The sequence below is a fragment of the Phyllobates terribilis genome, unplaced genomic scaffold (genome assembly GCF_046119375.1).
Source record: "Phyllobates terribilis strain yellow unplaced genomic scaffold, ASM4611937v1 Scaffold_7__3_contigs__length_470593459, whole genome shotgun sequence".
Taxonomy (NCBI): domain Eukaryota; kingdom Metazoa; phylum Chordata; class Amphibia; order Anura; family Dendrobatidae; genus Phyllobates; species Phyllobates terribilis.
The window spans coordinates 178,086,406-178,101,503 of NW_027362767.1; positions in this window are offsets into that span (position 1 = coordinate 178,086,406).

The window sequence follows — 15,098 nt, forward strand, 5'->3', positions numbered from 1 at the left end:
CCCAAGTCGGGATCTTGGGGTGGGTCTGCATCTTTTGAATTCTATCAGGATCCCCTCGAAGGTTTGGGACTTGGCTTGGCGCTGCTTCCATGGGAAACTGTGTGTGAGGGACAATCTGAAGTGTAGGAGCTCTGAGGACAGGAACTGTCCTCGGGAGCATTGTGGTACCATGCTTGAAAGCATGGACCACTTCCTGCTTCGTTGTCCCTTTAATATAGAGGTGTACAGCAGGGTGGGCACCTCCATTGGCTGGCCCCGGCTGGCCGGTCTCTCTTATGCGGAATGGGCCTATGGAGCATTCGGGGACCTGGGTGGTCGGGACCGATGCACCTTATTTCTAGTTAGCGCAGTGGTTAGGTATCACACGGGGAACGCACGGTGCTTAGTATCGACGCAGCGGAAAATCCTCCCAGTGGACGATGTGTTTAGGACCATACTCGGTGACCTGGTGAAGGTGCGTTCTCTGGAGTATGAGAGACTGGGTACACGGAGGGCCGCTCTCCTCTGGAGGGGCTTTTCTTTTAGTGTGCCCTAGTCTGGTCATCTCCTCTCCTGGTGGTGGGCTGCTGCTGACACCATAGATTTTTGTTTTATTGATCAGTAGACAGTGATGTAGGGCTGCAGGCGCCGAACTTGGGCTTTGTCAGTTGTGGTTATTGTATTGTTTGTTTCTGTATATATTGTATATATGGGTTTGGGTGGAGGTGTTAGGTTGGGTGGAGGGAAAAGGGGGGAGGTGGGTTCATCTTGCCGGGGAGGGACTGGTGGGCTCGAGTGTGGGGGGTTTTGTTTTGTCTTGCATATATTTGTATAGTTAGTATTTATTTTATTTTATTGTATTTTATTTATTTTAAAAAAAAATAATAATAAGAATGTATATATTAGTTTGTATATAATTTGTCGGTTATTGTTTATTATATTGTTATTATTTGTTTGGTAACCGGACCAGATGTCATGGTGTAGGTAGTTATTATTGTGTATATATGTATAATATGTGTGTGAGGGGAGAGGGAGCGGCTGGACCAGTTCATTACATTGTTTATTTTCTGGTTATTAATTTTGTTATGTTTCTGTTATTATTATTGTTATGTTTTTCATTTTTATAATAAAAAATCTACACCAGTGGTCCCCAACCTTTTTTGCACCAGGGACCGGCTTGAAGCAAGATCATTTTTCCATGGCCCAGCAAGGAGGGGGTGGGGTGGGCGGGGCTTTGGTCATATGGGGGCGGGGTAATGGAGGGATTTGGAGTTTAGTGCATACTTATCATATAGTGTAGACCAGGTCCCCGCCAGGAGCTATGCCAGGAGCCCCACATAATGTGCTGTGCCAGGAGCCGCATCACTGAGGCCCCATCACGCCCTGCAGCAGGACAGGGCAGCTGTCCTGACAGCTGCTGTTCAGCTGCATTTACTTCATCCCAGGGGCGGACACAGACTGTAGTGGGCCCCTGTGCAAGAAATTTTTGGGGGCCCCCCCCGCCCTTCATAAGGCAACAAAGTTATGTAAACATAACCCCCCCCATGTGCATCTCTCACCCCCCCATGTGCAGCTCACCCCCGTGCATCTCTCATCCCCCTCCGTGCATCTCTCACCCCCCACGTGCATCTCTCATCCCCTCCGTGCATCTCTCATCCACCCCCCGTGCATCTCTCATCCACCCCCCGTGCATCTCTCATCCCCCCCCGTGCATCTCTCATCCACCCCCCGTGCATCTCTCATCCACCCCCCGTGCATCTCTCATCCCCCCCCGTGCATCTCTCATCCACCCCCCGTGCATCTCTCATCCACCCCCCGTGCATCTCTCATCCACCCCCCGTGCATCTCTCATCCACCCCCCGTGCATCTCTCATCCCCTCCGTGCATCTCTCATCCACCCCCCGTCCATCTCTCATCCCCCCCCGTGTATCTCTCATCCACCCCCCGTGCATCTCTCATCCCCCTCCATGCATCTCTCATCCCCCCCGTGTATCTCTCATCCACCCCCCGTCCATCTCTCATCCACCCCCCGTCCATCTCTCATCCCCCCCCGTGTATCTCTCATCCACCCCCCGTGCATCTCTCATCCCCCTCCGTGTATCTCTCATCCCCCCCGTGTATCTCTCATCCACCCCCCGTGCATCTCTCATCCACCCCCCGTGTATCTCTCATCCACCCCCCGTGCATCTCTCATCCCCCTCCGTGCATCTCTCATCCCCCCCGTGCATCTCTCATCCACCCCCCGTCCATCTCTCATCCCCCCCCGTGTATCTCTCATCCACCCCCCGTGCATCTCTCATCCACCCCCCGTGCATCTCTCATCCACCCCCCGTGCATCTCTCATCCCCTCCGTGCATCTCTCATCCACCCCCCGTCCATCTCTCATCCCCCCCCGTGTATCTCTCATCCACCCCCCGTGCATCTCTCATCCCCCCCGTGCATCTCTCATCCACCCCCCGTCCATCTCTCATCCCCCCCCGTGTATCTCTCATCCACCCCCCGTGCATCTCTCATCCACCCTCCGTGCATCTCTCATCCACCCTCCGTGCATCTCTCATCCACCCCCCGTCCATCTCTCATCCACCCCCCGTGCATCTCTCATCCACCCCCCGTGCATCTCTCATCCACCCCCCGTGCATCTCTCATCCACCCCCCGTGCATCTCTCATCCACCCCCCGTGCATCTCTCATCCACCCCCCGTGCATCTCTCATCCACCCCCCGTGCATCTCTCATCCACCCCCCGTGCATCTCTCATCCCCCCCGTGCATCTCTCATCCCCCCCGTGCATCTCTCATCCCCCCCGTGCATCTCTCATCTCTCCCCTCCCCATGTGCATCTCTCATCTCTCCCCTCCCCCCATGTGCATCTCTCATCTCTCCCCTCCCCCCCATGTGCATCTCTCATCTCTCCCCTCCCCCCCATGTGCATCTCTCATCTCTCCCCTCCCCCCATGTGCATCTCTCATCTCTCCCCTCCCCCCATGTGCATCTCTCATCTCTCCCCTCCCCCCCATGTGCATCTCTCATCTCTCCCCTCCCCCCATGTGCATCTCTCATCTCTCCCCTCCCCCCCATGTGCATCTCTCATCTCTCCCCTCCCCCCATGTGCATCTCTCATCTCTCCCCTCCCCCCATGTGCATCTCTCATCTCTCCCCTCCCCCCCATGTGCATCTCTCATCTCTCCCCTCCCCCATGTGCATCTCTCATCTCTCCCCTCCCCCATGTGCATCTCTCATCTCTCCCCTCCCCCCATGTGCATCTCTCATCTCTCCCCTCCCCCCCATGTGCATCTCCCATTCCCCCCACTCCTAGTTAATTGTATTTAAAAAAAAATAAAACTTGTTATACTTACCGCCATGCGATCCCTGCAGAATCCTGGCGCTCGTCCAAATCGCTGACACCAGGTTCTGGACCCGGCGCTTTGCATGGGGCCGGGGGCCCCATGAGGAGAGAGACGCACAAGAGGGGGGCTCCTACCGGCCGGGCCCCATACTGGAGTCAGGGCAGTCATGCCCTGATGGCGGCCCTGCTGGAGGGGCCCCCTCTCCCTCGGGGCCCCCGTTCAATGAACCGGCTGCACGGGCGGTAGTTCCGCCCCTGCTTCATCCTGCTTCAGGACCTGTGGTGACATCACAGTTATGTACCTTGATGTCATCACAGGTCCTCTACAGGTCTACCCTGCGGGAGTCTAGAACAGCGGGCAGCATCCACACCACACAGTGTGCTCTGAGCCACCGCAGACCAGAGCACACTGTCAATGTTTAGTGATTGTCTGTGGCGGTGCCGCGGACCGGCTGAAAAACCCCAACGGCCCGGTCCTGGTCCGCGGACCGGCGGTTGGGGACCTCTGATCTACAGGCTGTAACTCAGGATCAGTACAGGATCAGTAATGTAATGTATGTACACAGTGACTGCACCAGCAGAATAGTGAGTGCAGCTCTGGAGTATAATACAGGATGTAACTCAGGATCAGTAATGTATGTACACAGTGACTGCACCAGCAGAATAGTGAGTGCAGCTCTGGAGTATAATACAGGATGTAACTCAGGATCAGTAATGTAATGTATGTACACAGTGACTGCACCAGCAGAATAGTGAGTGCAGCTCTGGAGTATAATACAGGATGTAACTCAGGATCAGTAATGTATGTACACAGTGACTGCACCAGCAGAATAGTGAGTGCAGCTCTGGAGTATAATACAGGATGTAACTCAGGATCAGTAATGTAATGTATGTACACAGTGACTGCACCAGCAGAATAGTGAGTGCAGCTCTGGAGTATAATACAGGATGTAACTCAGGATCAGTACAGGATCAGTAATGTAATGTATGTACACAGTGACTGCACCAGCAGAATAGTGAGTGCAGCTCTGGAGTATAATACAGTATGTAAGTCAGGATCAGTACAGGATCAGTAATGTAATGTATGTACACAGTGACTGCACCAGCAGAATATTGAGTGTAGCTCTGGAGTATAATACAGGATGTAACTCAGGATCAGTAATGTAATGTATGTACACAGTGACTGCACTAGGAGAATAGTGAGTGCAGCTCTGGAGTATAATACAGGATGTAACTCAGGATCAGTAATGTAATGTATGTACACAGTGATTGCACCAGCAGAATAGTGAGTGCAGCTCTGGAGTATAATACAGGATGTAACTCAGGATCAGTAATGTAATGTATGTACACAGTGACTGCACTAGGAGAATAGTGAGTGCAGCTCTGGAGTATAATACAGGATGTAACTCAGGATCAGTACAGGATCAGTAATGTAATGTATGTACACAGTGACTGCACCAGCAGAATAGTGAGCGCAGCTCTGGAGTATAATATAGGATGTAACTCAGGATCAGTAATGTAATGTATGTACACAGTGACTGCACCAGCAGAATAGTGAGTGCAGCTCTTGAGTATAATACAGGATGTAACTCAGGATCAGTACAGGATCAGTAATGTAATGTATGTACACAGTGACTGCACCAGCAGAATAGTGAGTGCAGCTCTGGAGTATAATACAGGATGTAACTCGGGATCAGTGATAATGTAATGTATGTACACAGTGAGTGCAGCTCTGGAGTATAATAGAGGATACCATCCTTTTAACTAGCAGAGCCTACATTTTGGCCATGCATATGAATGACCTGCCGGTAAGACCCTGGCATTGTAGGATTTGCCTGTGAACATTCAGCTTTGATAACCCCTCTGCCTGAGCCCCATCCTCTGTCACAGCACACCACTGCTCACCGGGTGACATGATGCCACAGACCGGAGGTAAATTATTACAGTAAATAAAACGTGAACTGTGATTAAGGAGCGCATTTAAAAATCAATGGAAACTTTAGCAAAAATCCTTTTAGCCTCTGCTGATATACAGTTTATGTATAATTCCTCAACTTCTGCTAAGACATTTCCCAAATCACCTCTTATATTCTCCTGTCATGGTCTGCTATGCCCCAACACTCCGGCCAGAAATCAGCGGGCGGGATATGCAATTACATATTATTCTTCCATCATTACTTATACTGATGTATTGGATGTTTTGCATTTTTACATCTCCAGAATCTGCCTTTCCTGGAATGAAGGGTGGATTATACAGAGGAGAAAGGGGCAATTGCCCCAGGGGTCCACACCATTCAGTTTTCTCCAGATCTGCCCAAGATTTGGCTAACTGGAAGGAATTTAGTGATCAAGAGTTTATGTATGTTGCCATCAGAAGATGAGGATAAGCAGCTGCCAGACACATATGGCAACGATTATCTCCTAGCTAGATCAGTGGCCTTAACCCTTTTGCAAAACTGCAACTCCCAGCTTGCCCTGAGTGCCTTCATACAAGTCACCCAGCTTTCCTACAAATACACCTTGACACTTTTTGCATTTTTTTGTCCAAAATGGACTTAATACAGAAAAAATAATTTGTATATGTGCTGCTGCCGAGTGTCTGTCAGTCCTTTTTCTAGCTAAGTGCTCTGCAAAAGTGACACAAATCTGCTAAATGATGGCTCTCTGCTCTCCCCTGGCCTTCTCTCAGTGTAAGACGTAGCGGGAGGTAGATGCTTGAGAAAGGTTTTCACTTTACAACCGAAACGTCACCATGATGGGCCAGTAAACCCCACTTCCTTTCACTTTGAAAAAATGTGCTGCATCCAGTTTCTTGAATTATATTGAAGATTTGGTCTGTACCGGGGAGGTTTGGCACCAAGATACTGCATGCCAGTGCTGCTTTTGCTTTTTCTTTTCTTCTTTATATTCTTGAGATAGACACACACAGCTCACATCCAGCCTATAATCCTGGGAGAGACACACAGAGCTCACATCCAGCCTATAATCCTGGGAGAGACACACAGACCTCACATCCAGCCTATAATCCTGGGAGAGACACAGAGACCTCACATCCAGCTTATATTACTGGTAGAGACACACAGACCTCACATCCAGCCTATAATCATAGGAGAGACACACAGAGCTCACATCCAGCCTATAATCCTGGGAGAGACACACAGACCTCACATCCAGCCTATAATCCTGGGAGAGACACACAGAGCTCACATCCAGCCTATAATCCTGAGAGAGACACACAGAGCTCACATCCAGCCTATAATCCTGGGAGAGACACACAGAGCTCACATCCAGCCTATAATCCTGGGAGAGACACACAGACCTCACATCCAGCTTATATTACTGGGAGAGACACAGAGACCTCACATCCAGCCTATAACCCTGGGAGAGACACACAGACCTCACATCCAGCTTATATTACTGGGAGAGACACACAGACCTCACATCCAAGCTATAATCCTGGGAGAGACACACAGAGCTCACATCCAGCTTAAAATTAATGGTAGAGACACTGAGCTCACATCCAGCCTATAATCCTGGGAGAGACACACAGAGCTCACATCCAGACTATAATCCTGGGAGAGACACACAGACCTCACATCCAGCCTATAACCCTGGGAGAGACACACAGACCTCACATCCAGCTTATATTACTGGGAGAGACACACAGAGCTCACATCCAAGCTATAATCCTGGGAGAGACACACAGAGCTCCCATCCAGTTTATATTACTGGTAGAGACACTGAGCTCACATCCAGCCTATAATCCTGGGAGAGACACACAGAGCTCACATCCAGCCTATAATCCTGGGAGAGACACACAGACCTCACATCCAGCCTATAATCCTGGGAGAGACACACAGAGCTCACATCCATCTTATATTACTGGTAGAGACACACAGAGCTCACATCCAGCCTATAATCCTGGGAGAGACACACAGAGCTCACATCCAGCCTATAATCCTGGGAGAGACACACAGAGCTCACATCCAGCCTATAATCCTGGGAGAGACACACAGACCTCACATCCAGCCTATATTCCTGGGAGAGACACACAGACCTCACATCCAGCTTATATTACTGGGAGAGACACAGAGACCTCACATCCAGCCTATATTACTGGAAGAGACACACAGACCTCACATCCAGCCTATAATCCTGGGAGAGACAGACAGAGCTCACATCCAGCTTATATTACTGGTAGAGACACACAGAGCTCACATCCAGCCTATAATCCTGGGAGAGACACACAGAGCTCACATCCAGACTATAATCCTGGGAGAGACACACAGACCTCACATCCAGCCTATAATCCTGGGAGAGACACACAGACCTCACATCCAGCTTATAATACTGGGAGAGACACACAGACCTCACATCCAAGCTATAATCCTGGGAGAGACACACAGAGCTCACATCCAGCTTATATTACTGGTAGAGACACTGAGCTCACATCCAGCCTATAATCCTGGGAGAGACACACAGAGCTCACATCCAGCCTATAATCCTGGGAGAGACACACAGACCTCACATCCAGCCTATAATCCTGGGAGAGACACACAGAGCTCACATCCATCTTATATTACTGGTAGAGACACACAGAGCTCACATCCAGCCTATAATCCTGGGAGAGACACACAGAGCTCACATCCAGCCTATAATCCTGGGAGAGACACACAGAGCTCACATCCAGCCTATAATCCTGGGAGAGACACACAGACCTCACATCCAGCCTATAATCCTGGGAGAGACACACAGACCTCACATCCAGCTTATATTACTGGGAGAGACACAGAGACCTCACATCCAGCCTATATTACTGGAAGAGACACACAGACCTCACATCCAGCCTATAATCCTGGGAGAGACAGACAGAGCTCACATCCAGCTTATATTACTGGTAGAGACACACAGAGCTCACATCCAGCCTATAATCCTGGGAGAGACACACAGAGCTCACATCCAGCCTATAATCCTGGGAGAGACACACAGAGCTCACATCCAGCCTATAATCCTGGGAGAGACACACAGACCTCACATCCAGCCTATAATCCTGGGAGAGACACACAGACCTCACATCCAGCTTATATTACTGGGAGAGACACAGAGACCTCACATCCAGCCTATATTACTGGGAGAAACACACAGACCTCACATCCAACCTATAATCCTGGGAGAGACACACAGACCTTACATCCAACCTATAATCCTGGGAGAGACACACAGATCTCTCATCCAACCTATAATCCTGGGAGAGACACAGAGACCTCTCAGACAGTCTATATTACTGGGAGAGACACACACACCTCACATCCAGCCTATATTACTGACATAGACATACAGACCTCACATCCTGCCTATAATCCTGGGAGAGACACACAGACCTCACATCCAGCCTATATTAATGGGAGAGATACACAGACCTCACATCCAACCTATAATCCTGGGAGAGACACACAGACCTCACACCCAGCCTATATTACTGGGAGAGACATGCAGACCTTACATCCAGCCTATATTACTGGGAGAGACACACATACTTCACATCCAGCCTATATTACTGGGAGAGACACACAGACCTCACATCCAGCCTATAATCCTGGGAGAGACATACAGAGCTCACATCCAGCCTATATTACTGTGAGAGACACATAGACCTCCCATCCAGCCTACATTGCTGATATAGATACACAGATCTCACACCCAGGTTATAATCCTAGTGGAGATGCACCGATCGACCTTACATTCAGCCTATATTCCTGGGAAAGACATACACGGACCTCACATCTAGCCTGTATTACAAGGAGAGACACACAGACCTCACATCCAGCCTATTACTGAGACACACAGAGCTCACATGCAGCCTATAATACTGGGAAAGACACACAGACCTCATATCCAGCCTATATTACTGGGAGAGAGACACAGAGCTCACATGCAGCCTATATTCCTGGGAGAGACACACAGATCTCACATGCAGCCTATATTACTGGGGGAGATACACACAACTCACATCCAGCCTATATTCCTGGGAGAGACACTCAGACCTCACATCCAGCCTATATTCTTGGGAGAGACACTCAGACTTTACATCTAGTCTGTATTCATGGGAGAGACACACAGATCTCACATCCAGCCTATATTACTGGGAGAGACACACAGACCTCACATCCAGCCTATATTACTGGGAGAGACACACAGACCTCACATCCAGCCTATATTTTTGGGAGAGACACTCAGACTTTACATCTAGTGACCTATATTACTGGGAGATTAACACAGAGCTTACACCCAGCCTATATTATTGGGAGAGGCACACGTACCTCACAACCAGCCTATATTTCAGATAGATTAACTCCCATAAGAGAAACATTTGAAACTTGGATGAGGCTGCAATCTGGTTATTATTACAGGGTCTGAAAATTAATGAAAGCATTATGATTGCAGACTGAAACCTAGTGCCATTTTATTATGCAGCCATAACTTTTTCTATGTCAAATGCATCCATAGAATCTAAGTCTCCCTTTAAGTAGAGAAATAATGGCAAAATCTTGTCAGGAATGTTATACCCTCATCATACCACAAGATGGCAGCAGTGCCCTCTTGTAATTTTAAGCCTCTGCACTACTAACTATAACATCAGGAATAGTCTTCCCTATGGGAATAAAGTTGCAAACAACCTTACAAAAATTTTCCAAGTTTAGGATATTACATGGTTGATGCTGATTTTTCCTCGTGTTGGACATTAGGAGCGTGATCTTTTAATTTGAGAAAAAAATGGCTGCCACGTTGCCTGCACTAAGGACCACTGGCTGACTGTGGCTTACTGTACCGTTCATTATAGGTAGAGGTTTTTTCTTTACAAAATTACAGTTGTGCACCATAGTGCGTCATAACTGCAGAGGTTTTAATTATTTATGTAGCTCCAGGCACTTATCCAGATCTGATTGGTTTAGGAAAGTTGAAGAGTCTGTGCCATTCCAATGACGCTTATCACTGACGTTTATCTCTGTTCTGACCGTGACGTTTCTTGTACAACTCCGGCAAGTGTTGTCATTCAGCTCTCCTACAGCATAGCAATTTTGAAAGACTGGAAAGAGGGATGCCATTTTTAATAGCTAAGTCACCCCCTAAAAACTCTCCTACTTCTTTTTGTGCAAACACACAGAAATAGCAAACTTAGTGAAGCACCTATGTAGTCTCAGGTTGATCCCGCTTTTATGGCTCCCACACATCATGATGCCCCCACAGTGCCCCTACACACAGAATGATGCCCTTACAGTGCCTTCTACACACAGCATGATGCCCCCAAAGAGCCCACACACACAGTATGATGCCCCCACAGTGCCCCCTACACACAGCATGATGCCCCTACAGTGCCCTCTACACACAGTCTAATGCCCCTACAGTGCCCCCTACACACAGCATGATGCCCCTACAGTGCCCTCTACACACAGTCTAATGCCCCTACAGTGCCCCCTACACACAGCATGATGCCCCTACAGTGCCCTCTACACACAGTCTAATGCCCCTACAGTGCCCCCTACACACAGTATGATGCTTTTCACTGTGCTCCCTGTACACATGATACAATGTCCCCTACACAGTATGATGCCCCCACAATGCAATCCTCCACAGACAGTAGGATGTTTCACACTGTCCTTTCCCTAAACACAGCATGATGCTGCTACAATGCCCCTCCACACAGTATGATGCCCCCACAGTGTCCCTTACACACAGTCTAATGCCTTCCGCTGTCCTCACCCTACACACAATATGATGCATCCTACTCTCCTCCCCTTACACACAGTATGATGCCTCCCACTATCCTTACCCTACACAGAGTATGATGCCCCGACAGTGTCCCCTACACACAGTACAGTGCCTGCCTCTATCCTCATCCTACACACAGTATGATGCCTCCCTCTATCCTCATCCTACACACAGTATGATGCCTCCCTCTATCCTCATCCTACACACAGTATTATGCCTCCCTCTATCCTCATCCTACACACAGTATGATGCCCCCACAGTGTCCCCTACACACAGTCTAATGCCTTCCGCTGTCCTCACCCTACACACAGTATGATGCCTCCCACTATCCTTACCCTACACAGAGTATGATGCCCCGACAGTGTCCCCTACACACAGTACAGTGCCTGCCTCTATCCTCATCCTACACACAGTATAATGCCTCCCTCTATCCTCACTCTACACACAGTATGATGCCCCCACAGTGTCCCCTACACACAGTACAGTGCCTCCCTCTATACTCACCCTACACACAGTATGGTGCCCCCACAGTGTCCCCTACACACAGTACAGTGCCTCCCTCTATACTCACCCTACACACAGTATGGTGCCCCCACAGTGTCCCCTACACACAGTACAGTGCCTCCCTCTATACTCACCCTACACACAGTATGGTGCCCCCACAGTGTCCCCTACACACAGTACAGTGCCTCCCTCTATACTCACCCTACACACAGTATGGTGCCCCCACAGTGTCCCCTACACACAGTACAGTGCCTCCCTCTATACTCACCCTACACACAGTATGGTGCCCCCACAGTGTCCCCTACACACAGTACAGTGCCTCCCTCTATACTCACCCTACACACAGTATGGTGCCCCCACAGTGTCCCCTACACACAGTACAGTGCCTCCCTCTATACTCACCCTACACACAGTATGGTGCCCCCACAGTGTCCCCTACACACAGTACAGTGCCTCCCTCTATACTCACCCTACACACAGTATGGTGCCCCCACAGTGTCCCCTACACACAGTATAATGCCTCCCTCTATCCTCACTCTACACACAGTATGATGCCCCCACAGTGTCCCCTACACACAGTATAATGCCTCACTCTATCCTTACCCTAAACACAGTATGATGCCCCACAGTGTCCCCTACACACAGTAGAATGCCTCCCTCTATCCTCACCCTACACACAGTATGATGCCCCCACAGTGTCCCCTACACACAGTATAATGCCTCCCTCTATCCACAACCTAAACACAGTATGATGCCCCCACAGTGTCCCCTACACACAGTATAATGCCTCCCTCTATCCACAACCTAAACACAGTATGATGCCCCCACAGTGTCCCCTACACACAGTACAGTGCCTGCCTCTATCCTCATCCTACACACAGTATAATGCCTCCCTCTATCCTCACTCTACACACAGTATGATGCCCCCACAGTGTCCCCTACACACAGTACAGTGCCTCCCTCTATACTCACCCTACACACAGTATGGTGCCCCCACAGTGTCCCCTACACACAGTACAGTGCCTCCCTCTATACTCACCCTACACACAGTATGGTGCCCCCACAGTGTCCCCTACACACAGTATAATGCCTCCCTCTATCCTCACTCTACACACAGTATGATGCCCCCACAGTGTCCCCTACACACAGTATAATGCCTCACTCTATCCTTACCCTAAACACAGTATGATGCCCCACAGTGTCCCCTACACACAGTATAATGCCTCACTCTATCCTTACCCTAAACACAGTATGATGCCCCACAGTGTCCCCTACACACAGTAGAATGCCTCCCTCTATCCTCACCCTACACACAGTATGATGCCCCCACAGTGTCCCCTACACACAGTATAATGCCTCCCTCTATCCACAACCTAAACACAGTATGATGCCCCCACAGTGTCCCCTACACACAGTATAATGCCTCCCTCTATCCACAACCTAAACACAGTATGATGCCCCCACAGTGTCCCCTACACACAGTATTATGCCTCCCTCTATTGTCACCCTACACACAGTATGATGCCCCCACAGTGTCCCCTACACACAGTATAATGCCTCCCTCTATCCTCAACCTACACACAGTATGATGCCCCCATAGTGTCCCCTACACACAGTATAATGCCTCCCTCTATCCTCAACCTACACACAGTATGATGCCCCCATAGTGTCCCCTACACACAGTATAATGCCTCTCTCTATCCTCACCCTACACACAGTATGATGCCCCCACAGTGTCCCTTACACACAGTATAATGCCTCCCTCTGTCCTCCCAATACACACAGTATCATGGTTCACACTGTCCTCCCCTACATACAGTATAATCCCTTTCACTGTCCTCACAATACACATAGAATGATGCTTCACACTGTCCTTCCCCCTGCACAGAGTATGATGCCTCCCACACTCCTCCCCTACACACAGTATGATTCCTCTTACTATCCTCTCCCTACACACAGTATGATGCCCCCACAGTGTTTCCTACACACAGTATAATGCACAATGCCACCACATTGTCCCCTACACACAGTATGATGCCTCCCACTATCCTCACCCTCCACACAGTATGATGCCTCCCACTATCCTCACCCTACACACAATATGATGCCTCCCACTATCCTCACCCTCCACACAGTATGATGCCTCCCACTATCCTCACCCTCCACACAGTATGATGCCTCCCACTATCCTCACCCTCCACACAATATGATGCCTCCCACTATCCTCACCCTCCACACAGTATGATGCCTCCCACTATCCTCACCCTCCACACAGTATGATGCCTCCCACTATCCTCACCCTCCACACAGTATGATGCCTCCCACTATCCTCACCCTCCACACAGTATGATGCCTCCCACTATCCTCACCCTCCACACAGTATGATGCCTCCCTCTATCCTCACCCTCCACACAGTATGATGCCTCCCACTATCCCCACCCTCCACACAGTATGATGCCTCCCTCTATCCTCACCCTCCACACAGTATGATGCCTCCCTCTATCCTCACCCTCCACACAGTATGATCCCTCCCACTATCCTCACCCTACACACAATATGATGCCTCCCACTATCCTCACCCTACACACAGTATGATGCCTCCCACTATCCTCACCCTCCACACAGTATGATCCCTCCCACTATCCTCACCCTCCACACAGTATGATGCCTCCCACTATCCTCACCCTCCACACAGTATGATGCCTCCCACTATCCTCACCCTCCACACAGTATGATGCCTCCCACTATCCTCACCCTACACACAGTATGATGCCTCCCACTATCCTCACCCTCCACACAGTATGATGCCTCCCACTATCCTCACCCTCCACACAGTATGATGCCTCCCTCTATCCTCACCCTCCACACAGTATGATCCCTCCCACTATCCTCACCCTCCACACAGTATGATGCCTCCCACTATCCTCACCCTACACACAATATGATGCCTCCAACTATCCTCACCCTCCACACAGTATGATGCCTCCCTCTATCCTCACCCTCCACACAGTATGATCCCTCCCACTATCCTCACCCTACACACAATATGATGCCCCCCACTATCCTCACCCTACACACAGTATGATGCCTTTCACTGTCCTCCCCCCTACACACAGCACAATTCCCCCACAGTGCCCCCTCACAGTATGATGTCCCCACAGTTCACCCTACACACAATATAAAGCCCCCACAGCAGGTTTGGAGTAACCCACAAGGAACAGGTGGATGCCCCAGTGTGCCCCTGTGCAGGAGTGCCCCCCCCCCACGTCCTATATGAGCAGTAGTTGACACAATGCACTTGATTCCCTATGTACAGACAGGAGCAGCATCTTATCAAGCAGATGACAAACTAGCCATTATTATATTGCACTATAGGTACATTTGTGAATGAGGGTAATGTGATATTTGCATGATGCTGAACAGTGGGCCCCCATAATTATTGCTACTGGTGGGCACATGGCATCCCTGTCCGACACTGCCCCACAGTCCCTCCTACAAACAG